This window comes from Doryrhamphus excisus, unplaced genomic scaffold (assembly GCF_030265055.1).
Source record: "Doryrhamphus excisus isolate RoL2022-K1 unplaced genomic scaffold, RoL_Dexc_1.0 HiC_scaffold_26, whole genome shotgun sequence".
Taxonomy (NCBI): Eukaryota; Metazoa; Chordata; class Actinopteri; order Syngnathiformes; family Syngnathidae; genus Doryrhamphus; species Doryrhamphus excisus.
In genome coordinates, this window is record NW_026652244.1 from 68,459 (window position 1) to 92,582 (window position 24,124).

Below are 24,124 nucleotides of genomic sequence, written 5' to 3' on the forward strand. Positions count from 1 at the left end.
TCGGGTCTAACATTTAAGGGAAGCGCTCTACTATCTGAGGTAATTCCCCTGCTGCTGCAATGTTGGCAGAGAAGGTCCAGTCACAGAACTATTTTGGTTCCTTTGCTGGAGTACGTCAAAGTGACACTGTCTCTGCCTTGCTGAGTGCAGACATAAGGCAGTTCCTGGTGGTCTAGTGGCTAGGATTCGGCGCTCTCACCGCCGCAGCCCGGGTTCGATTCCCGGTCAGGGAATTGACATTTGGGTAGGTTTTGACTGGAGATAGGATTTGTCTTCGGTCGAATGGTCGGGGTCATCTTGAAGCACAAACCGTTGTCATCCTGAAGCGACTGACAACAGAAATATAAACAAAACATGGACACACAATGGACAACACAATAAGACAAGGTCCTCGACTGAGAATGCTGTCAGGACTGGGTTAAGGGTGAGACAGAGCATTTGTCGGATGCTCAGGGATAGATCCTTGTTAGAATAAAATGTAGATAGAATGAATATAGCATCAGTTATCACCCTTATATCCATTTGCTTAGACAATAGAAAGAGTGTTTGAATGTGCTGAAGAAGAAATGTTCCTGTGACCCTGATCAGAGACCCCCAGCAACCCCCAGGTCCTGGATGTGCCTGGATGCGCCAACCGCAACCCTGCAGATGTTCACGTTAATCCTGCAAGAACGTGTCAAGATAAGAACTCATAAAACAATAAAAGTAATACACACACATACACATAGAGAAACAAATACAGCTCGTGCAACTGCCACCCCTAGAGTTGCATGACCATGTAGTAGGGACCCCCAAAAGAGAATAAATAAAGAGGAGTTTGAACTGCATACTCAGTGGAGCGGCATGTCACTGGGTATGTGGTTTCACTCTCCTCGCTGCGAGTAACTTTGAATATTGTTGTCTGTCTCTTCTGTATTTCTGCATTTAAGTGTTTTTACAAGTGTCACAGGAGTTTGAACCTGACAACCCACTGACTCACAACGACCTTGCACATCTACACGTGTCAGGGTTCAACATATTGGCCTCTCATGTTACATGGTGTGACTAGGGACGTTGAGTCAGTACTTCAGTCTCCGCATTGAACGTCTGCAGCAACTGCACTAAGCCACTTGCTGCCGCTGCCTTTGCTCAGAATGAAGTCACAAGAGTGCCATACAGACTGACTCCTTGAGATAACCAGAGTCATGTCTCTGAATTTGGACACAGGTCAAGTGGCTGGGCTTGTTGTGGGCGACCTGATGAGACCACCACTCAGCATGTGGCATGTGCGAGAGACTAGTCCGGGCGGGACCGGTGCAACTCATACTTACCTGCCAGGGGAGATACCATGATCAAGAAGGTGGTTCACCCAGGGCGAGGCTCAGCCATTGCACATGGGTTGAGCTGACCTCTGCGAATTCCCCAAATGCGGGAATCTCGACTGCATAATTTGTGGTAGTGGGGGACTGCGTTCGCACTCTCCCCTTATCCCGTGTTTAAAACAAGAGGCAGGTGCAGCACCGCGCCAAGCTCCTTGGCTTGCGAGTGCAGCCAGACCGAGCAAGAAACGACCAGGCCAGCACTACCAATGCTTGCTGGAAAGGTCTGCCCGTCCACGGGAGACAACCAACCAGCCGTGAGGCCGATCTGCTCTCAGTCAGGAAACCTCAATGAGAAACGGCAACAAGACAGAGAAAGAGCGTCGGCAACCATTTCGATTGATCTGAGTCTAAAGTTCAAGGTTTGCTCGCAGGCAAATTTGAAGCAGCGAGAATGAGCAATCCGCACCTCTGAGTAAGAGTTCATGGTTCTCACCCAAAAAACGATAGCTTGTAGCCGTAATCGTGTTGTTGTTTGTATTCTGTGTTTTGTCTGAGTCACGGCTGGTGTGTGTTGCTTTTTGCTGTTTTCTTGCCTGAAAGGACTTCTCGCTCAGCCAAAGCAAAGCCAGGTAAAAACGTAATCATTTGTACCTTTGTTGGAATAGTTGCATCTTGTGCCTGTAGTGACACTGCCTGCAGTGATGGTTATTTCACCACCACCACCTGCTCATACCCCATTGGAGCAGCAGCAACCACCTCCTGTGTCAAAAAACTCAAACAAAAACCATGTCTGTGCTGTGGCCAACCAAAATGAAAATATCAAGTGGATGGGACATCAACCACGACGTTCATCAACAAGGCCCTGTCAGATAATCTTATTGCTGCAGAAGGTCTGACAGACCCGAAGATGCCATTTAAAGATTTCAGTCAAACAGACTTCTTCCAGCGAGAGGTGGATGAGACAAGAAAAAGGGTGGAGGAAAAACAGCAGAAGAAGAGAAAGAGGGAGGAATCTCCTCCACCCCCTGTCCGAAAGTGCCTCTGCAGGATGCAGCTGAAGCAGGGCCGGAAAAGCCCCCGCATCCACACTGGCTTCAGAGAAGTACATCTACTGTCCTGCCAAAGTGTTCTCCATCTATAGAGAGCACAGGATGGGAAAAGAGATGAGCTGGAGGGAGTTCCAGGCCTCTCCTTTCTATGAAAAGGAGAAACAAAGGCGGCAAAATAAATGAACAATGTGTATATTCATTATTCATAACTGCTTACATGTAGATTTTTTTTATTATTATTGAGAGTGTTCTTGAGTGTGGCAACCTGATAAATAAATATTCTTTGTGACATTGCATTGATTTTGTATTTTATTTCAAGCACTGCTATCAATATAAGCCTGATATGAATAGTTTGTAATTATATAGGGATTAATTGGAAAAAAATAATATTGTGGAGAAGAAAACTGTGACTTGACTGCTGGCTTAGACGGGATTCAAATACCTGACTTCATTTCTCCAAAGTCTCTCTGCTTGTCTGACATCTGTCTCGCATCCTGATTGGCTGGCAGCAAATGTCAACAACACAAGCAATTGCACAGAGACTACATCAGCATCACTGCAGTAAGGTTTCAATAAGTTTCTACTTCTGACAGAAATGTGCAAATACTCAAGTGCTGTCCACCTTAACTGTCAGGTGGTCCGTTCTCTTACGTTTCAGGTGTCATTCTGAGTTCTACCCTTTTGCAGGAAAAAGAGCCTTTGTACTTTTTCACATGAACTCTAAAGAAAGGTACAAGCTGATACACACTGCATTGGCTGGGAATTGGACCCGGGCCTCCCTCTTGGCAAGCGAGAATTCTACCACTGAACCACCAATGCCACATGGGATTGTACTGTCGGAGAAAAGTGGCTGAGCCTATGCAAAGTGGCGCTGAATGACAAAACATCACAATGTCATACTCTTTGGATTCAAGCACCTTCTGGCGTAACGGGATCCACAACAATCATGTCAGGTGTGGATGCACCGTAGACTCGTTTTTGAAGGGCAAGTGACAAAAAGAGGTACGTGGCTCAAAATTCAGCTGCCAAAGTTTCACGGACCAAGCACCCAGGTACTGCTGGGATTTGAACCCAGGATCTCCTGTTTATTAGACAGGCACTTTCACCAGCTAAGCCATAGTGCCAGCTGAGCATGTCAACCTGGCAATGCTGCCTTTACTCTTCTAGACAGTAACTGCTTGCACTGTTGAGACAACAGCATTTGTCGTGTGTCATTCGGTCAGCAGGTGGGGAATCCCGTATATATTTGGCACCGATACAAAGGGTTTACCTATTGGGAAGAATGCAAGGGCTCTCCAAAAGAGTCCAACATAAGTGTCACACGAGGGTCTGGAAATGGTCCCTGGGACTGACACAAATAACTAGGTTGTTAATCTGGACTAACATAACATAATACCCACATGGGAAACAAAACGCAGAGTGTGTGAATGCCTTTTAAAAAGTGGCCTCTGGAGGGTCAGGGTGGCCGAGTGGTCGAAGGCACTGCCTTCAGATTGCAGTCTCGAATGAGGCGTGGGTTCGAATCCCACTAGTGACAGCTTCTTGCATCTTGAAGTGGCGTCACCCTTCCTTCTAGAGTGGCCGAGGCTGTTACTCCTGGGCAGTAAACCAGGGGTGCTTTTCAAAATGTCTGCTGCTGAAAAGTGTACAAAGAAGACCTATTGTATCCCGGGGTCTTGCATTTCTCCTGAAAACAGGCTTTGTATCTCAACATGACCTCTGATAAAAAAAAAAGTATGGAAATACCAGTAGAGGACTGCTGGAATTGGAACCAATGAGCCCCTCTTTGCTAGGCATGTAATTTGACCAACTAAAGCATCGTGCCTGTGAAGCATGCAAACTTGACTTGAATGGTGCCTTTAGTAGAAAAGGAAATCCTGTGCATCTGGCACGGACACAAAAACAGTTCACCAATGGGGAAACATGTTCATACAAGGGAGGGAGACCAAAGTGTCAATTGTCACCAGCGAAACACCCTCGAGAGGTAAACAAAACAGCATGTCAAAGCAGAGCGTCAACAATCCTCTCAGTCACCAAGACTGCAAGGAACAGATCAATGGGGGCAGTGGACCCCATTATCCTCTACCCAAAATTTAGACCACGAGTGCAGAGAATGCGGACCGTGAAGGAACAACAAAAGCCCCCGTCGACAACACCCTGCCCCTCATAACCCCCCGGCCCCATAACTAACAGCGCAGAACCCAGTGAACTGCGAAACACCCCCATCAAGGCAACCAACCGACCAGGTAAAGGTAAAGAAAACAGCATGGCACGGAGAATGCGGTCTGTTAAGGATGAGTTAGTCGATTTTAGCTGGAAACATTTGATGCAATGGTGTCCTGTGGTCGATTAGCTCAGTTGGTCAGAGCGTGGTGCTAATAAAGCCACGGTCATGGGTTCATTGGAGGAAGGAAAGAAATCGGGGCACAAACACCAGTCATGTTCTCGGTCGGTAACCTATCACTCACGTCGGGTCCACCGCACCACTACCAGAGGTCAGCCCTGAGGAGCGACCAGAAGAAGGCATCCACCAGTAAGGTAGAATTACACTAAGAGGTATTAATGCCGGGTTGTACAAATCGGGAACCTGTGGACATAAATTTACCGTTCGCCACTGTGCTGCTGAATATAAGCTTACCTTTGACATCTGTAACCTCGGGGTGCGCGAATGGCCTACAATTAGCCAATAAAACAAAGGATTCCTTGTAGAATTTAGGCAATCAATCCCGCTACCTCTCACATGCAAAGCAAGCGCTATACCATTTGAGCTAATTCCCCTGCTTTTCCTGAATTGGCAGAGAAGGTCCAGTCTCAGAACTATATTGGTTCTTGAATTAACTCAGAGCAAATGACTACTGGATCGTGGGAGGGAGCAAAGCAGTGGCTCAACATATTTGACAGTGCATCCCATGCCGGAAAGCTCGATGAGCCACAGAGGAACAAAAGATGGCTGACTTACCTCAAGACCACATTGAGCCTTCTCCACCAATTACCTATGGTGGCATGGATTGTTTTGGCCCCTTTCACACAAAACAAGGGCGTAAAGAACAAAAACAGTACAGTCTACTATTCACTTGTCTATGTTCTGGAGGTGTTCACATAGAGATGCTGGAGGACTTGACCACTGACTCATTCATCAATGCCCCAAGATGCTTCATTGCCATCAGAGGTGCTGTTTGGCACATCCGATCAGATCAGGGAACATACTTAGTTTGAACTAAAAATGAAATGGAAAAGTCTCTAAAGGAAATAAACACAGAAAGAGTAACAGAATACCTGGCAGACAAGCAATGCAACTTTGTCATAAATGCAAGCCATATGGGAGGTGTTTGGGAGCGCCAGATCAGAACCATCAAAAGCGTGCTCATTTCAGTCCCAGCAAACAGTGCTGGCAGGTTGAGTGATAGTTCCTTGAGAACCTTTCTTTAGGAAGCCATGTCTGTTGTGAATAATCACCCTCTTACTGTGGACAATGTAAACAACCCATGTGTCTGGAACCACTGACACCTAACCACCTGATTACCATGTAGTCATTTATTCCCATGCCACCACGTGTTTCCAAAATGGCACTGCTGTCAAGTCAAACCCTTGTCCAAAATAATTTAGATAAGGCAGACAGGAAAAAAATAAATAAAAAGATAAATAAAAATAAAAAATACTTTTCATGGCCCTCATTAAGGGAATAATAAATTTTCGTTGCAATTAGCACCTTATTTTACTAAATTAAACACGGGAGATCAGGTGGGGAACATCTAAACCGGAAGTGGGAATCAGTTTTAAGCGCACCTGGGCGTCTGCATTAGGGCACTTCCTTTCTCAGCAGGTAAGGCTGCAGACAAGTGGTATCGAGAAGGTAGTCAGAACTGCACCCCAAACCTTGCGCAAACTGGAGCTATACAACACTGAAGAGGCAGCCGGTAAGAAATTCCTTTTAATATTAGCGCTGTGGTTTAACGCACCCGTGCCACGTAAGGCACGGCTTTTTTTTGGATGTGATGGCCGCTGGTGACGCGCGCCTCACTTTAGTTATTGGTACTAGATTAAAAGTATTAACACGGTGCAATTAGTTAGAAAGTGGGGTCTGGAACACCGTCGATCGCCTGTGTCGCGTAGGTGCACACGGCGGCTCGCGGTGGTTCATTTAATTGGCACCAATTGAGCTGATCAGCGAGCTTTGGGCATCGAAGGAACGCGCTATGCTCATTTCTTTTCAGTGGGCCTATATTATTTAGAGCTTTTATAATAATAATTTTAGTTACGTGGCAAGATGGGGGCAATGCAAATGGTTTAATAAATAGATCAAATAAAATAACGAAATAATGAAGTAAAGAATAAGTTAATAAATGCAGGTTAAGGGGACAAAATTATTCCAACCGTTGTTAAACTGTTTAATGGTTAATATACTGCTGAACATGATTTATATCTTATATAAATACTTGCATATGTATATTATTGAGCATATTATATATATTTAGAAATATGTATATTGTGTATACTTATACTTTCCCCTTTTTTTTGTTGAAGGTTTTCACCTATGCACTATGTGCTACACTGCTGTGCTACACTACGCTGTGCTGTGCTGTGCTGTACATTGTCACAACAAGACTTGTGCCTCACCAAATAAAACCCAAAAACAGCGAAAGCATCGAGTGAATCCAGTCTTTCCTCAGTGTGGCTACTCAGACCCCCTTTTTCAAGTTCAGGGGATGCGCAAGGCAAGAAGGAACTTGACAGCTGCGGACGGCTGCCTTGGTGTGTTGGTCCTCCAGCACCTGGACTCCGCAGGAACCTATGCTAGGATCCTGTTTGTGGACTTCAGCTCCGCCTTCAACACCATCCTCCCAACTCTGCTCCAGGAGAAGTTCTCCCAGCTGAGCGTGCCTGACTCCACCTGCAGGTGGATTACAGACTTCCTGTCTGACAGGAAACAGTGCGTGAAGCTGGGGAAACACATCTCAGATACAAAAACCGTCAGCACCTGATCCCCCCAGGGCTGCGTTCTTTCTCCTCTGCTCTTCTCCCTGTACACAAACAGTTGCACCTCCAGTCACCAGTCTGTCAAGCTCCCAAAGTCTGCGGACGACACTACTCTCATCGAACTCATCTCTGACGGCGACAAGTTTGCCTACAGGTGAGAGGTTGACCATCTGGTGACTTGGTGCAACCTGAACAACCTGGAGCTCAACGCCTTAAAAACAGTGGAGATGGTTGTGGACAACAGGAAGAACTCAGCCTCTCCTGTCCCCATCACCCTCTGTGACTCTACGATTGACATTGTGGAGTCCTTCCGCATCCTGGGTACCATCATCTCCCAGGACCTCCAGTGGGAGCCGAACATCAGCTCCCTCATCAAGAAGGCACAGCAGAGGATGTACTTCCTACGTTCCTATGGCAGCTGAAGAAATTCTTCCTGCCAAAGACAATGTTGGTGCACTTCTACAGCTCCATCATTGAGTCCATCCTCATCTCCTGCAATCTCCCGTCCCTCCAGGATCTGTACGCCTCCAGGACCCTAAGGCGTGCAGAAAAGGATTGTGGCCGATCCTTCTCAACCCGGACACAGCCTCTTTGAGAGGAGGCTGCGGTCCATCAGGACCAAAACCTCACGCCACAAGAACAGTTTCTTCCCGTCTGCTGTCAGCCTCATCAACAAGTCCCTGAACCCCCCACCCCCCCCCCCCCCCCCCCGAGACTGTTCACACCCCACTTCTGCCTCATCCTGCCACTTTGACACTCTATATGCGTTAAATTAACGCTCAGTTTGGACTCTTAGGAAAAACAATCAGACTGCAGTTCCGGAACAACAAACAAAAACAGACCGTGTACATATATTTATACTGTATACTGTATATTTTGTATTTTCACTTTTTAATAGATGTGTCTGCACCTACTTCACCAAAACAAATCCCCAGTCGAGGTCAGCAGGCCCCGTCTCCACTGTAAACAGTGTGGACTGGGCAATGCTTCCCTTTTCGGAGGGTCCGGACGGTTTGCCAGAACCCCTTCGAGGCCGACCAAAAGTCGTGCTCCATGGCCTCACCGAATTCTTCCCACACCCGAGTTTTTGCCTCGACAACCGCCGAAGCCGCGAACCGTTTGGCCTGACAGTACCTGTCAGCTGCTTCCGGAGTCCCACAAGCCATCAACGCTCGATAGGACTCCTTCTTCAGCTTGATGGCGGCCCTGACCTCTGGTGTCCACCATCGGGTTCGGGGCCTGCCGCCACGACTGGCACCAACCGCCTTGCGCCCGCAGCTCCGGTCAGCCGCCTCAGCAATGGAGGCACGGAATATGGCCCATTCGGACTCAATATCCCGGTCCTCCCCCGGGATGCAGGCGAAGCTCTGCCAGAGGTGAGAGTTGAAGACTCGACGAACGGGAGACTCTGCCAGACGTTCCCAGCACACCCTCACTACTCGTTTGGGTCTACCAGGTCTGTCCAGCATCCTCCCTCGCCATCTAATCCAACTCATCACCAGGTGGTGATCAGTTGACAGCTCAGCCCCTCTCTTCACCCGCCTGTCCAGAACATGCGGACGCAGGTCTGATGACACGACTGCAAAGTCGATCATAGACCTGCAGCCAAGGGTGTCCTGGTGCCAAGTGCACTTATGGACATCCCAGAATTTCTAGGCGCAGCTAAGGTGTTGAGGGAATCTGTTTCAGGGGCCTTAGAATCTCATCTCTGTTATTTGCAGATGATGTGGTTCTTATGGCTTCTACGGGCTGTGACCTTCAGCGCTTACTGGGACGGTTTGCATCTGAGTGCGAAGCGTCTGGGATGAGACTCAGTACCTCCAAATCAGAGGCCGTGGTTCTCAGTCGTAAAAGGGTGGAGTGCTCCCTCCGGGTTGGGAATGAGGTCCTACCCCAGGTGGAGGAGTTTAGGTATCTTAGGTATGGTCACGAGTGAGGGAAAGTGGGAGCGTGAGGTCGACAGACGGATCAGCGCAGCCTCGGCAGTAATGCGGTCGCTGTAACGGACCGTCGTGGTTAAAAAAGCTTTCAATTTACCGGTCGATCTATGTTCCCACCCTCACCTATGGTCATGAGCTTTGGGTCATGACCGAAAGAATGACATCTCGGATACAGGCGGCTGAAATGAGTTTCCTCCGTAGGGTAGCTGGACTCACCCTAAGAGATAGGGTGAGGAGCTCAGTCATCCGGGAGGGCTCAGAGTAGAGCCGCTTCTCCTTCACATCGAGAGGAGTCAGTTGAGGTGGCTCGGGCATCTAGTCCGGATGCCTCACGGACGCCTCCCTGGTGAGGTGTTCCGGGCATACCCAGCCGGGAAAAGGCCCCGGGGCAGACCTAGGACACGCTGGAGGGATTATGTCTCACAGCTGGCCTGGGAACACCTTGGTGTCCTCCCGGTGGAGATGGAGGAGGTGGCCGGGGACCGGGAAATCTAGGCTTCCCTACTAAGACTGCTGCCCCCCGCGACCTGGACCTGGATAAGCGGAGGAAAATGGATGGACGGATGGATGGATGGATGGACTTGTATACTAAAATGAGATGGAGATAATTGCAATATTTGCCGGAATAGTTCTGGAACAAATGGTGGAAGGAGTATCTGACCAACACTGCTCTGAGACAAAGATGGCATACGCCAAGAAGAAACATGCAAGTTGGAGATGTGGTGATCGTCAAAGAGGAGGAGGTTCCCCGAAACGAATGGAAACTGGCTGGGATTTTTCAAGTCCATAAGAGTGACAATGGACTTGTGAGGACAGTTACGGTGTTTCACGATGCTTCAATGTCCCGCAATGGCGTGTGAATGCACTCAAGAGCAATAAATGCATCGAGAACAGCAGTAAAGGAAGCGTGAACTCTTTACTGGACCAGGTCAGCTAAGTAACAAAGACCATACATCTGCAAGCTCTTCAAAGGACACGTAAAGAGTACAGCCATAGCAGAGGATGGTTTCGATCCGTCGACCTCTGGGTTATGGGCCCAGCACGCTACCACTGCGCCACTCTGCTGCTGACATCTGTACAAGTACCCAGCTTTGTGCGGCTCCTTTTGAGTGTCCTCTGTTGTCAGTGAACCTCACAAGGTCACAGTTTTTTTTCCTGATCAGGGCACCGTTTTAGGTTGGGTGGATGAGTGATCGAAAGCGCCAGATTAAGGTTCCTTAAGCTCAGGAGGCACTGGTTGAAATCCCACGGCTGGCATTTTCCTGGTCAGCTCCATTATCCACGACTGGAATGATTTGGCAGCAAAAGACTGTCAGATTGTACAAGACACCTGAACACCTTGAGAAGAAGATTAAGAGAGGTTTTGTTCTAATGAGAAGGTTTGTTTGTTGACATTGTGACATACAAAAGAGGAACTCCCCGTCGGGGAATCGAACCCCAGTCTCCCGCGAGCAGGCCTTTTTCTGCTTAACCTGGCCTTTTTGATCAAATCCACAGCTGACCGAGTTTCTCGGGGAACACAAGAAGCGAGAGGTTCAGTCATCACTGGGAACTTTGAAAGTGTAGTCACCTTAAGTAAGGTCTGCTTTGGTGAACTTCAGAGGCATCATGACCAGTCTGCATCAAAACATTATCAGGTTTCTGGCATTGATTCTTAATTCAGTTGCCATCCCTGATCGATGGTAATGGTAATGGTAATCATGCCCGCGTGGCAGGCGAGGCTCTTTACTTGTCTGACGTCTGTGTCGCATCCTGATTGGCTGGCAGCAAATGTCAACAAACTGCAAAGTGGCGCTGAATGACAAAACATCACAATCACAACACACACACGGGATGCCAGGGGAGGCCGAGTACTAACAGAGCTGAGCGAGAGGGCATAAGAAAAAAATTTGTGACCTTGTGGTGGTTACCCGACAGCACCAAGGATATGGTGCACGTCTGATGCGTAATGCATGCCAGGTGATGTTCATCTGGCGAGCGGACATTCTTGTGGGGGACAAGCTCAACAGTAGGAATGTTGAGAGAACTGACGAGTCCGCTATCAATGAAGTTCTCGTCCGCCCCAGAGTCAATTAATGCTGTGGTAGGAGAAGCTTGCCCCGCCCAGGATATCGTAGCTTCCACCTGAAGTCGGCCCACCAAAGCGGATGACGCAGCCGGTGTGGTTGGAGCGGGCAGTGCCAGCAGCTGGGGAATATCCCTGGTGGAGGAAGAGCGTTGGCGTGCTGGGCGAACTGGACAGCGGGAAATTGTGTGTAGGACTCCCACAGTACAGGCACAGCCACCGGCGTGGACGGTGACTCCTCTCCGCTGACGAAAGGCGACTGGCTCCCAGTTGCATGGGGACAACACTCCCGACGTCATCAGACGGCGCTCCACTGCTGGAGCAGGGAGGGAGGAGTGGTGCCGGAAGAGCCCCAGGAGGAGGGATTTGGAGCCGACGTGTGGGTCGGAGAGGCTCCGCCCTCTGCTGTGTGCTGCGCTCCCGCAGCCGGTTGTCGAGTCGATTGGATAGCGACAGAGAGCGGCTGGAATGACAAGGCGCTGCGGAGCGCATATCGGGCGAGTGTTAGAATAAAATGTAGATAGAGGTATTATTTTGTTGGTTATCACCCTTATATCCATTTGCTTAGACAATAGAAAGTGTTTGAATGTGCTGAAGAAGGAATATTCCCGTGACCCTAATCAGAGACCCTCAGCGACCCCCAGGTCCTGGAGGTGCTTGGATGCACCAACAGCGACTCTGCAGATGCTCATGTTAATCCTGCAAGAATGTGTTAAGATAAGAACTCATAAAACATTAAAAGTAATTGCTCTCACCTACACACACATAGACAAACAAATACAGCTCGTGCAACTGCCTTCTCCCCCCCCCCCCCCCCCCCCCTTAGAGTTGCACGACCATGTAGTAGGGACCCCCGAAAGAGAATAAAAGAAGAGGAGTGTGAACTGCATATTCAGAGTGGAGCGGCATGTCACTGGGTATGTGGTTTCACTCTCCTCTCCTGTCTCTTCTGTATTTCTGTATTTAAGTGTTTTTACAAGTGTCACAGGAGTTTGAACCTGACACTTACTCTACAAATCAGTGGTAACCGTGGATGAGGTCCCCAAACGACGCCAATGTCTGTGACAGCTGATGTTAAGGATCAGCTGATCAGAAGATACTTGGTTTGTGTGCGGGGCCACAAGTCTTTCCAGTTCCAGTTAAAAGCCAGGCTCCTCATGTAGTTTCCATAAAGTACCAAGGGATTGTCCTGTTGCCCTCGTATATTGAGGGCAAAAAGGAGGCGTTTGCAAGTGGACCTCAGACCTGGTCACCTGAACAGGGACTTGAATCCCGGACACTCAGATCAAACGTTTCATGTTCAGGTGACCGGCTCAACCTTTGTCTTGTCTGACCACAAACTTTTTTTGTCCAGAAGATATTTGGATTGTCCATGCGGGTAGGTTAAGACCTCAGTCCATCTTGGGGGTGGACATTTCGGGACTGGGGCCTCTTCATCTCTGCAAGCCCTCGGTGGAATTGTCGGGGTCACCTTGATGCGCTACTTGAGAACAATAAATCACGTACTGGGTTTCTTCACTATTCCATGATAAGAGACCAATCTAGAGAACGCGGCCAGGATTAGGTTTGGTGTATTTGTCTGACGCTGAGGGATAGATCCTGGACTCATTTCCGATCCCACATCTCTTTTACAAAATACAAAGGATTCCTTGGAGAATGCAGGTATCGACTCTGCTACTTCTCGCATGCTAAGCAAGCACTTTACCATTTGAGGTAATTCCCCTGGTTTGGGGTATTTGTCGGATGCTAAGGGGTAGATCCAATCCCAACATCTCTTCTACAAAAGGCAAAGAGCTCCTTGGAGACTGCGGGCATTGATCCCACAACAAGACAAGACAAGGTGCTAGAGGGGAGAATGCAGTTAGGACTGGGTTTAGGTTAGGACTGGGTTTAGGGTGATACCGATGGCTGTGTTTGGCCTAGATATCAGGATCGGGGCCCGGATTAGTATTCGCTACTTGGGAACATTTCATCAAAAAAACAAATGAGTTCATGGAGAATGCGGGCATTGATCCCGCTACCTCTCACATGCTAAGCGAGCGCTCTACCATTTGAGCTAATTCCCCTGCGGATGCAGCGTTGGCAGAGACGGTCCAGTCTCAGAACTATTTTGGTTCCTTTGCTGGAGTACGTCAAAGCGACACAGTCTCTACCTATCAGAGTGCAGCCATGATGCAGTCCCTGGTGGTCTAGTGGCTGGGACTTGGTGCTTTCACCGCCGCGGCCGTTGTTCGATTCCCGGTCAGGGAACTGACATTTGGTTAGGTTTTGAGTGGAGATAGGATTTGTCTTAGTCCTCGTTTTTTTCCTGATCAGGGCACCGTTTTGGGTTGTGTGGATGAGTGGTCTAAAGAACCAGATTAAGGCTCCTTTCGCTCAGGAGCCACTGGTTGAAATCCCACAGCTGTCATTTTCCTGGTCAGGTCCATTATCCACGACTGGAATGATTTGGTAGCAAAGGACTGTCAGATTGTACAACACAGCTGAGCACTTGGAGAAGAAGATGAATAGAGGTCTTGTTCTCCCGGACTGGTTGTTGCAACCGCAACCCTGCTCAAGGTTCAACGTGACATACAAAAAAGGAACTCCCCGTCTGGGAATCAAACCGCGCAATCTTCCATGTGACAGGCGGAGATACTGGCCACTATACTAACAAGGACTGCTGCTGAGTCGATGTCGTGTCGATTGGCCAAAGCGGGATTCAGAACAGGCTTGTGGCCCATGACCGTTTTTATGGTAGCTGGAGACTTCAACCAGTGAAATCCTTCCCATTTTCTGTAGCTCTTATCCTCATCAACGGACTGTATTCCCCACCCGTTACCAGCATGGGGACATTCCAACCCAAGATGAGAACACACTGGACCAGGTACACAGCAACATACGTGGCACAGACACAGCTTCACCCTGCCCCCACTTTTACCCACGACTGAAAAAGCAGAACACCACCGAAGAAGCTGAAATACTCACTTTGGAGAACGTTAGACTGAAGTTCTAAAGGTCCCTGGTTCAAGCCCGGTTTTCAGAACATTCATTCATTTTCTACCGCTTTTTCCTCACGAGGGTCGCGGGGGGTGCTGGAGCCCATCCCAGCTGTCCCCGGGCGAGAGGCGGGGCACACCCCGGACTGGTCGCCAGCCAATCACAGGGTTTTCAGAACAATCCCTATTTATTTTGTGACTTGGCAAATAGTTTGAAAATGCTTATTGGCTGGCTGAAAGGACCTTAACTTCATTCTTCAAAAGGCCAGACATCCAGCCATCCAGACAAGGTTAGAGGAGGTTACAAGCCTATTTACAAACCATTGACTCCAAGGGCACAAGTTGAGATATCAAAGTGACCCCGAGGGTGGCTTAGGTGTTTCTTTCAAGCCGCGATTGTGATGTCTTGTTTTGTTGAAGAAAAGCCCATTATTTCTGGAACAATTTTCCCTACAAAGGAGACATCTTTGTCCATTTGGACAATTGTCAATCTGCCCCCACTTTGGACACATCGTCGTGTTTCATTGTTTGGCAACTACTTTGTGACTTCACCAGTCCCCTTAAAAGCCACTACTTTCAGGTTTCCATAGTGTAGTGGTTATCACGTTTGCCTAACACGCAAAAGGTCCCCAGTTCGAAACTGGGTGGAAACATGGCCTTTCAAGTCCTTCTTTTACAAAAAAGTCAAGGTGACAAATAGGAACAATGACATGTGCTTGATCTCTGAAGGGACTTGAACACTCAGATTTAAAGTCTGATGCCCTACGAAGTGAGCCCCCAGGCCTTTGGTCAAAAGACTTGTTTTTATGTATTTGGAATGAAATGTTTTCAGCATGTTGAACAATTTTCAACAGGAAAGATATCTTACAGATGTATCAATAAAACTGCTAAATCGCCCAACACGGGGCTCGAACCCACGACCATGAGATTAAGAGTCTCAAGCTCTACCCACTGAGCTAATCAGGCCTTTTGCTGCTCTCGATATCATTTTTTGTTCTGTTTTTATTGACATGGCCATCCTGATGTTTGATCAATTCCACAGCTGACCTTTTTTCTCAGGTAACAGAAGGATGGCCGAGCGGTCGAAGGCGCTACATTCAGGTTGCAGTCTCTAATGAGGCGTGGGTTCAAATCCCACTTCAGACAGTGCGGGGCTGCAAGTCTTTCCAGTTCCAGTTAAAAGCCCGGCTCCTCATGAATTTTCCATAAAGTACCGAGGTGTTGTCCTGTTGTCCTTGTATTTTGAGAGCAGAAGGAGGCGTTTGCAAGTGGACCTCAGACCTGGTCACCTGAACAGGGACTTGAATCCCGGACACTCAGATCAAAAGTTTCATGTTCGGGACCAAATGGTCCTTCGAGCCGAATATCTTCCCAGTGACCTGCAAGATTCAGAGGGAGGCAGGGATGTTCTGTGCCTGTTCTGAACCAACAAAGATTGACTTCTTGATGGGTCATCGAGGTCCAAAAGGTTTACTTAACTAGTTTCAGCCCCACATTGGGCGGTGCAGCACTTTTGGTGATACATCGTCAAGATTTCTTTCCTGTGGAAAATTGTGCAACATGCGGAAAACATTTCATTGATGAAGTGGAATCGATGCCTGCATTCTCCAAATGGTATATTGTGTCTTTTTCCTGCTAAAAAAGCATTCTCCATCTCCAACATCGTACCTGATACTTTGATTAATTGCATTCTAATGATGTTTCCTAAAAACACAGGTGGTGTCAAAACTACTGCATTGGTATAGTCCCATGAGGATGGGATTCAAACCCATGCACGCAGAACACAATGGATTAGCAGTCCAGCACCTTAACCTCTCGGTCACCTCATCTCCTGCAGGACCTTTGTTGACATGGTCTTGTTGACTGAAAATGAGTCCCAACATCTGAATTAGTGTTTGGTAATGCAGAAACTGTGGTAGCCTAGTTAGAACCCAACCTTAAACTCCAGGTTATTTTGTTGAATGGCTAGTGGCGCAGTGGATGACGTGTTGCCTACGGGTTAGACAGCTGTAATCATATCGTGGTTCGTACTCATTGTTGTGTCCGCACCAACCCTGGGTCATGGCAGGTGTGTGTTGCTTTTGTTATTGTCTTGTCTAAAAAGTACTTTTCTCTCAACCCAATTGTAGTCTTGGCGAAACAGTGACAATCCAGAAGCTAACCTTAAATGACAGGTCCTTTTGTTGTACGAATAGTGGGGCAGAGGATAACTCATCTAAGAAGATTCAAGTTTCAACTCCTGGCTAGCTAGCAAATCTTTTCAATTAACCAGACTCTAAAGTTCAATTTTTGCTCGCAGACGAATTAGAAGCAACTGGGAGCAGCAATCAGCACCTTCGAGTCAGAGTTTTTGGTTCTTGCCCGGAAAAGGATAACTCTGCTCATGAGGTGCTCGGGTGTGTTGTGCAATCTGACAGTCCTTTGCTGCCAAATCATTCCAGTCGTGGATAATGGACCTGACCAGGAAAATGCCAGCTGTGGGATTTCAACCAGTGCCCACTGAGCAAAAGGAGCCTTCATCTGGTGCTTTAGACCACTCATCCACACAACCTAAAACGGTGCCCTGATCAGGAAAAAACTGTGACCTTGTGAGGTTCGCTGACAAGGAACCGCACAAAGCAGGGTACCTGCACTGTTTACGTGTCCGTTGACCAGGTTGCAGATGGATTGTCTTTGTTCCTTTTGACAATCCACATTTTAACACCCCATTATTGAAAGACGTAACGACCATCAGGAGGAGTGAGGTTTATTGTGAGGACCTTTAGAACTCCAGTCCAACGCTCTCCCAAGTGGGCTATTTTAGCTGCGATGGGGGGGTTCTGCTTTTTCAGTCGGGGCCTAAAGTGGGGGAAGAGTGAAGATGTGTCTGTGCCATGTACTGCCGTCTTCGCCGACATGGCCTCGGTACTGTGGGCGACGAGTTCGCCTCCAGGTGGGAGGTTGACGATCTGGCGACTCTATCTCCAGTCAAAACCTAGCCAAATGTCAATTCCCTGACCGGGAATCGAACCCGGGCCGCAGCGGTGAAAGCGCTGAATCCTAGCCACTAGACCACCAGGGACTGCGTTAGGCTTGCACTCAGAAAGGCAGAGTCTGTGTCGCTTTGACGTAGTCCAGCAAAGGAACCAAAATAGTTATAAGACTGGACCTTCTCTGCCAATGCTGCAACAGCAGGGGAATTAGCTCAAATGGTAGAGCGCTCGCTTTGCATGTGAGAGGGAGCGGGATCAATGCCCGCATTCTCCAAAATCGCTTTTGTTTTTTGTGATTAAATGTTCCCAAGTACCAAACACTAATCCGGGCCCCAATCCCGATATCTAGGCCAAATACAGCCATAGGTATCACCATGTCTTGTCTTGCTGTGGGATCAATGCCCGCAGTCTTCTAGGAGTTCTTTGCCTTTTGTAAAAGCGATGTTACGATCGGAAATGAGTCCAGGATCGATCCACGTGGTAGACCCGCGTCCGATTCCCGGCCAATGCAACAGGGCTGTTTTCATACCAAAAAAGTGCCAAGACCATTTTCAGGACCAACTGATGACCTCTGAATTCGATCAGAAACGTCACACCTCTCGACCTGAGACTCTCCACGTGAGACTCTCCACCACAAGACTTGATTATCTAATCCAAATTCTGTCAATAGTGGCATTCTCAGCCACAACCTCAATGAGACGCCGTCGAACGCTCGGCCGTACTCACTAGCCTCAGAACAGCAAGACCTTCGATAGCTCAGTTGGAAGAGCGGCGTACTGAAGTGGTTCAAGCTGGCATCCTTATGTAGCTGGTTCAAGTCCGGCTCGAAGGACAATCCCTTTGCTCATGTTATGTCTGCCAGGAAAAAATGGCAATACCGTCTTGTCTGAAGGACCTCCGCTTCCCTGTCGATGGAGTTGGACTTGAGTCTTTGTCACGCAGTCTGAAATTGGCAAACTGAGAAATTCTGATTGAGTGATCAATGCAGTTTGTCTATTTGAATACATTTTATCTCAACTCCTGTTGGAAAAGGACAGCCATTTCCGTGAGAGCACAAGACCCCTGGATTGTACCCAAAAATACTTTGTGCTCATCAAAGAGGAAAGTTGGTGTCCTGGTTTGCAAAGCCTCCATTGTTACGCCAGAAGGTGCCAGTCACAGGCTTCCATGGTGCAATGGTTAGCACTCTGGACTCTGAATCCAGTGATCCAAGTTCAAGTCTTGGTGGAACCTACTTGCCTTGCAGCAATCGAGTGCTTGGACTGTGTCTTCCTTTAACAGTAAGAGTATGATGACTTATTGACTTACTCTACAAATCAGTGGTAACCGTGGATCAGGATGAGGTCCCCAAACGACGCCAATGTCTGTGACAGCTGATGTCAAGGATCAGCTGATCAGAAGATACTTGGTTTGTGTGCGGGGCATCAAGTCTTTCCAGTTCCAGTTAAAAGCCAGGCTCCTCATATAGTTTCCATAGAGTAGCAAGGGATTGTCCTGTTGCCCTCGTATATTGAGGGCAAAAAGGAGGCGTTTGCAAGTGGACCTCAGACCTGGTCACCTGAACAGGGACTTGAATCCCGGACACTCAGATCAAAAGTTTCATGTTCGGGTGACCGGCTCAACCTTTGTCGTGTCTGACCATGAACTCTTTTTGTCCAGAAGATATTTGGATTGTCCATGCGGGTAGTTTAAGACCTCAGTCCATCTTGGAGGTGGACATTTCGGGACCGGGGCCTCTTCATCTCTGCAAGGCCTTGGTGGAATGGTTGGGGTCACCTTGATGCGCTACTTGAGAACAATAAATCACGTACTGGGTTTCTTCACTATTCCATGATAAGAAACCAATCTAGAGAACGCGGCCAAGATTAGGTTTGGGGTATTTGTCTGACGCTGAGGGATAGATCCTGGACTCATTTCCGATCCCACATCTCTTTTACAAAATACAAAGGAGTCCTTGGAGAATGCGGGTATCGACTCTGCTACTTCTCGCATGCTCAGCAAGCACTTTACCATTTGAGGTAATTCCCCTGGTTTGGGGTATTTGTCGGATGCTAAGGGGTAGATCCAATCCCAACATCTCTTCTACAGAGGGCAAAGAACTCCTTGGAGACTGTGGGCATTGATCCCACAACAAGATAAGACAAGGTGCTAGAGGGGAGAATGCAGTTAGGACTGGGTTTAGGGTGATACCTATGGCTGTGTTTGGCCTAGATATCGGGATTGGGGCCCGGATTAGTATTCGCTACTTGGGAACATTTCATCCAAAAAACAAAGGAGTTTATGGAGAATGCAGGCATTGATCCCGCTACCTCTCACATGCTAAGCGAGCGCTCTACCATTTGAGCTAATTCCCCTGCTGTTACAGCGTTGGCAGAGAAGGTCCAGTCTTAGAACTATTTTGGTTCCTTTGCTGGAGTACGTCAAAGCGACAAAGTCTCTACCTTTCAGAGTGCAGCCATGATGCAGTCCCTGGTTGTCTAGTGGCTGGGACTTGGTGCTCTCACCACCGCGGCCGTTGTTTGATTCCCGGTCAGGGAACTGACATTTGGTTAGGTTTTGAGTGGAGATAGGATTTGTCTTGGTCCTCGGTCGAACGGTTCGGGTCATCTTTCAGCGCTATCTGTGAACTGCTGTCACTGCACATAAAAACAATTCCAAGTCTGCCAATCGAATCCCAGTCTACCTCCTGATGGTCTTTACGTCTTTCATAAATGGGGTGTTAAAATGTGGATTTTCAAAAGGAACAAAGGCAATCCATCTGCAACCTGGTCAACGGACACATAAACAGTGCAGGTACCCTCCTTTGTGTGGCTCCATTTCAGCGTCCTCCGTTGTCAGCGAACCTCACAAGGTCACAGTTTTTTCCTGATCAGGGCACCGTTTTGGGTTGTGTGGATGAGTGGTCTAGAGCACCAGATTAAGGCTCCTTTCGCTCATGAGCCACTGGTTGAAATCCCACAGCTGTCATTTTCCTGGTCAGGTCCATTATCCACGACTGGAATGATTTGGTAGCAAAGGACTGTCAGATTGTACAACACAGCTGAGCACTTGTAGAAGAAGTTGAATAGAGGTCTTGTTCTCCCGGACTGGTTGTTGCAACCGCAACCCTGCTCAAGGTTCAACGTGACATACAGAATAGGAACTCCCCTTCTGGGAATCGAACCGCGCACTCTTCCATGTGACAGGCGGAGATACTGGCCACTATACTAACAAGGAATGCAGCTGAGTCGATGTAGTGTTGATTGGCCAAAGCGGGATTCAGAACAGGCTTGTGGCCCATGACCGTTTTTATGGTAGCTGGAGACTTCAACCAGTGAAATCCTTCCCATTTTCTGTAGCTCTTATCCTCATCAACGGACTGTATTCCCCACTCGTTACCAGCATGGGGACATTCCAACTCAAGATGAGAACACACTGGACCAGGTACACAGCAACATACGTGGCACAGACACAGCTTCACCCTGCCCCCACATTTACCCACGACTGAAAAAGCAGAACACCACCACAGAAGCTGAAATACTTACTTAGGAGAACGTTAGACTGAAGTTCTAAAGGTCCCTGGTTCAAGCCCGGTTTTCAGAACAATCCCTATTTATTTTGTGACTTGGCAAATAGTTTGAAAATGCTTATTGGCTGGCTGAAAGGACCTTAACTTCATTCTTCAAAAGGCCAGACATCCAGCCATCCAGACAAGGTTAGAGGAGGTTACAAGCCTATTTACAAACCATTGAGTCCAAGGGCACAAGTTGAGATATCAAAGTGACCCCAAGGGTGGCTAAGGTGTTTCTTTCAAGCCGCGATTGTGATGTCTTGTTTTGTTGAAGAAAAGCCCATTATTTCTGGAACAATTTTCCTTACAAAGGAGACATCTTTGTCCATTTGGACAATTGTCAATCTGCCCCCACTTTGGACACATCGTCGTGTTTCATTGGTTGGCAACTGCTTTGTGACTTCACCAGTCCCCTTAAAAGCCCCTTCCTTCAGGTTTCCATAGTGTAATGGTTATCACATTTGCCTAACACGCAAACGGTCCCCAGTTCGAAACTGGGTGGAAAGATGGCCTTTCAAGTCCTTCTTTTACAAAAAAAGTCAAGGTGACAAATAGGAACAAGGACATGTGCTTGATCTCTGCAGGGACTTGAACTCTTGATACTCAGAGTCTGATGCCCTACGAAGTGAGCCCCCAGGCCTTTGGTCAGAAGATTTGTTTTTGTGTATTTGGAATGAAATGTTTTCAGCATGTTGAACAATTTTCAACAGGAAAGATATCTTTCAGATGTATCAATAAAACTGCTGAATCGCCCAATATGAGCTTAAGCGTCTCATGCTCTACCGACTGAGCTAATCGGACCTTTTTCTGTTTTAATTGATGTGGCCATCCTGATGTTTGATTAATTCCACAGTTGACCTCGTTTCTAAGGGAACAGAAGGAGCGAGACCTGCACGGTCAGGATGGCCGAGCAGTCGAAGGCGCTGCATTCAGGTTGCAGTCTCTAATGAGGCGTGGGTTCGAAGGCCACAAGTCTTTCCAGTTCCACTTAAAAGCCAGGCTCCAAATGTAGTTTCCATAAAGTACCAAGGCCTTTTGTCCTTTTGCCCTTGTATTTTGAGGGCAAAAAGTTTGCGTTTGCAAGTGGACCTCAGACCTGGTCACCTGAACAGGGACTTGAATCGTGGACACTCAGATCAAAAGTTTCCATTTCGGGTGAACGGCTTAACCTTTGTGTTGTCTGACCATGAACTCTTTTTTTCCCGGAAGATATTTGGCTTGTCCATGTGGGTAGTTTAAGACCTCAGTCCATCTTGGAGGTGGACATTTCGGGACCGGGGCTTCTTCATCTCTGCAAGGAGAAGTACAGTAGGCCAGAAGATTTTGTCTTCATTTTGTCTTCATTGAGTTGTCCTCATCTATCAAGGAGGAAACCAACCTCTTTTATCCTCCTACTGTGGTCAAGTCCAGAATGCCAGAAGATTCCTCCTCTCTCATCCTCAACACAAAGAGAAGCGACACAGTCTCTGCCTTTCTGAGTGCAGACCTAAAGCAGTGCCTGGTGGTCTGGTGGCGTGGATTCGGTGCTCTCACCGCCGCGGCCCGGGTTCCATTCCCGGTCAGGACATTTGGATAGGTTTTGACTGGAGATAGGATTTGTCTTCGGCCTCGGTGGAATGGTTGAGGTCACCATGAAGAGATACTTGGGAACAATAAATCACAGACTGGTTTTCTTCACTACAGGACAAGAGACTGGTCTAGAGAACGCAACCAGGAAGAGGTTTGGGGTATTTGTCTGATGCCGAAGGGAAAGATCTTGGACTCATTTCCGATCCCACACCTCTTTTACAAATTACAAAGGACTCCTTGGAGAATGTGGGAATTTATCCTGCTACCTCTCACATGCTAAGCAAGCGCTCTACTATCTGAGGTAATTCCCCTGCTGCTGCAATGTTGGCAGAGAAGGTCCAGTCTCAGAACTATTTTGGTTCCTTTGCTGGAGTACGTCAAAGCGACACAGTCTCTGCCTTTCAGAGTGCAGCCATGATGCAGTCCCTGGTTGTCTAGTGGCTAAGACTTGGTGCTCTCACCGAATCGATACCCGCATTCTCCAAGGAATCCTTTGTATTTTGTAAAAGAGATGTGGTATTGGAAATGAGTCCAGGATCTATCCATCAGTGTCAGACAAATCCCCCAAACCTAATCCAGTATCTTGTCATGTAATAGTGAAGAAACCCAGTTCGTGATTTATTGTTCCCAAGTAGCGCTTCAAGGTGACCCCAACCATTCCACCGAGGCCCAAGACAAATCCTATGTCCAGTAAAAACCTATCCAAATGTCAATTACCTGACCGGGAATCGAAACCGGGCTGCGGCGGTGAGAGCACTGAATGCTTTTTTATTATTATTATTATTATTATTTTCATACATTCAACATACTTTACACATCAATTCTGAATTTCAGTCCCATTTCTTCATTTATATACACCATTGTATTCCCTTTGACAATAGCATGATAGAATTCCCCCTTCTCCAAGTAATAATACAAAATGGAAATGTCTTTTTTCATTATACTTTTAAAAATTTGCCATACATCCACATTTGTCTTGTCATAGTGAATCATATTTCTTCGTACTTTAACAGCATATCTTGCATGGCTCAATGTATAGTTCAACAGATTTGCATTACATTCTCCCACCGTTTTTTTTTTACACCAAATAACCACAGTTCTTTCCAGTCCATGTCCCTTACAAATCTACCCCCCCAACAACTCATTATGAGCTTTCTCATTTTGTCAAAATATGTTATTAACCCTTCACATTCTATGAACTCATGCATAAATGTTTCTACCTTCTTTTCACATACTTCACATTCTTTGCTTACATTCTCATCAAATTTGCTTATAATTAGATTATTGAATATTCTATTGTGTCTTAGCATGAAGTCCATGTGCTCACATTCACTGGTGTTCCATTTCACTCTCATATTTGCCCATATTTTCTTTACATCCATTCCTTCTATTGCTTTTTCCCACACTCTTTCCGATGCCGGCCTTCTAACATTCTCTCCTTTAAAATATGCATACAATATCTTAGTTTTTACATTCTCCAGTCTTTTCTTACTTTTCCCTTCTCCCACATAGAGTTCCAGCTCACAGTCATCCCCCACCTTATGCCCTCTTTCAATCATCATTCTCCACTCCCTCGGCATCCCATCTTTGATTTTGCCCATCACTTTTTCCACCTCTCCCACCCCAATGTCATCCCCCCTCAATTTCACTTCATCCACCATCACCTGTGCTGACATGAAACCAGGTACATATTCATACACTATATCTCTAACTTTCCTTATAC

General features: G+C 47.4%; 6 non-coding genes across 6 annotated transcripts; 5 read left to right on the forward strand and 1 right to left on the reverse strand.

Annotated features, from left to right (window-relative positions):
• Positions 1–161: 161 nt before the first annotated feature.
• trnae-cuc (transfer RNA glutamic acid (anticodon CUC)) lies at positions 162–233 on the forward strand. The gene has a single exon. It is a non-coding gene; the product is annotated as a tRNA-Glu (tRNA).
• Positions 234–1,302: 1,069 nt separating this feature from the next.
• On the forward strand, positions 1,303–1,466 carry LOC131119399 (U1 spliceosomal RNA). Its single transcript, XR_009126348.1, has one exon. It is a non-coding gene; the product is annotated as a U1 spliceosomal RNA (small nuclear RNA).
• Positions 1,467–14,890: 13,424 nt separating this feature from the next.
• On the forward strand, positions 14,891–14,963 carry trnav-aac (transfer RNA valine (anticodon AAC)). The gene has a single exon. It is a non-coding gene; the product is annotated as a tRNA-Val (tRNA).
• A 2,336-nt stretch (positions 14,964–17,299) lies between these two features.
• trnae-uuc (transfer RNA glutamic acid (anticodon UUC)) lies at positions 17,300–17,371 on the reverse strand. Its single transcript has one exon. It is a non-coding gene; the product is annotated as a tRNA-Glu (tRNA).
• Positions 17,372–18,442: 1,071 nt separating this feature from the next.
• Positions 18,443–18,515, forward strand: trnaq-cug (transfer RNA glutamine (anticodon CUG)). The gene has a single exon. It is a non-coding gene; the product is annotated as a tRNA-Gln (tRNA).
• Positions 18,516–21,266: 2,751 nt separating this feature from the next.
• Positions 21,267–21,339, forward strand: trnav-aac (transfer RNA valine (anticodon AAC)). Its single transcript has one exon. It is a non-coding gene; the product is annotated as a tRNA-Val (tRNA).
• The last annotated feature ends 2,785 nt before the right edge of the window (positions 21,340–24,124 follow it).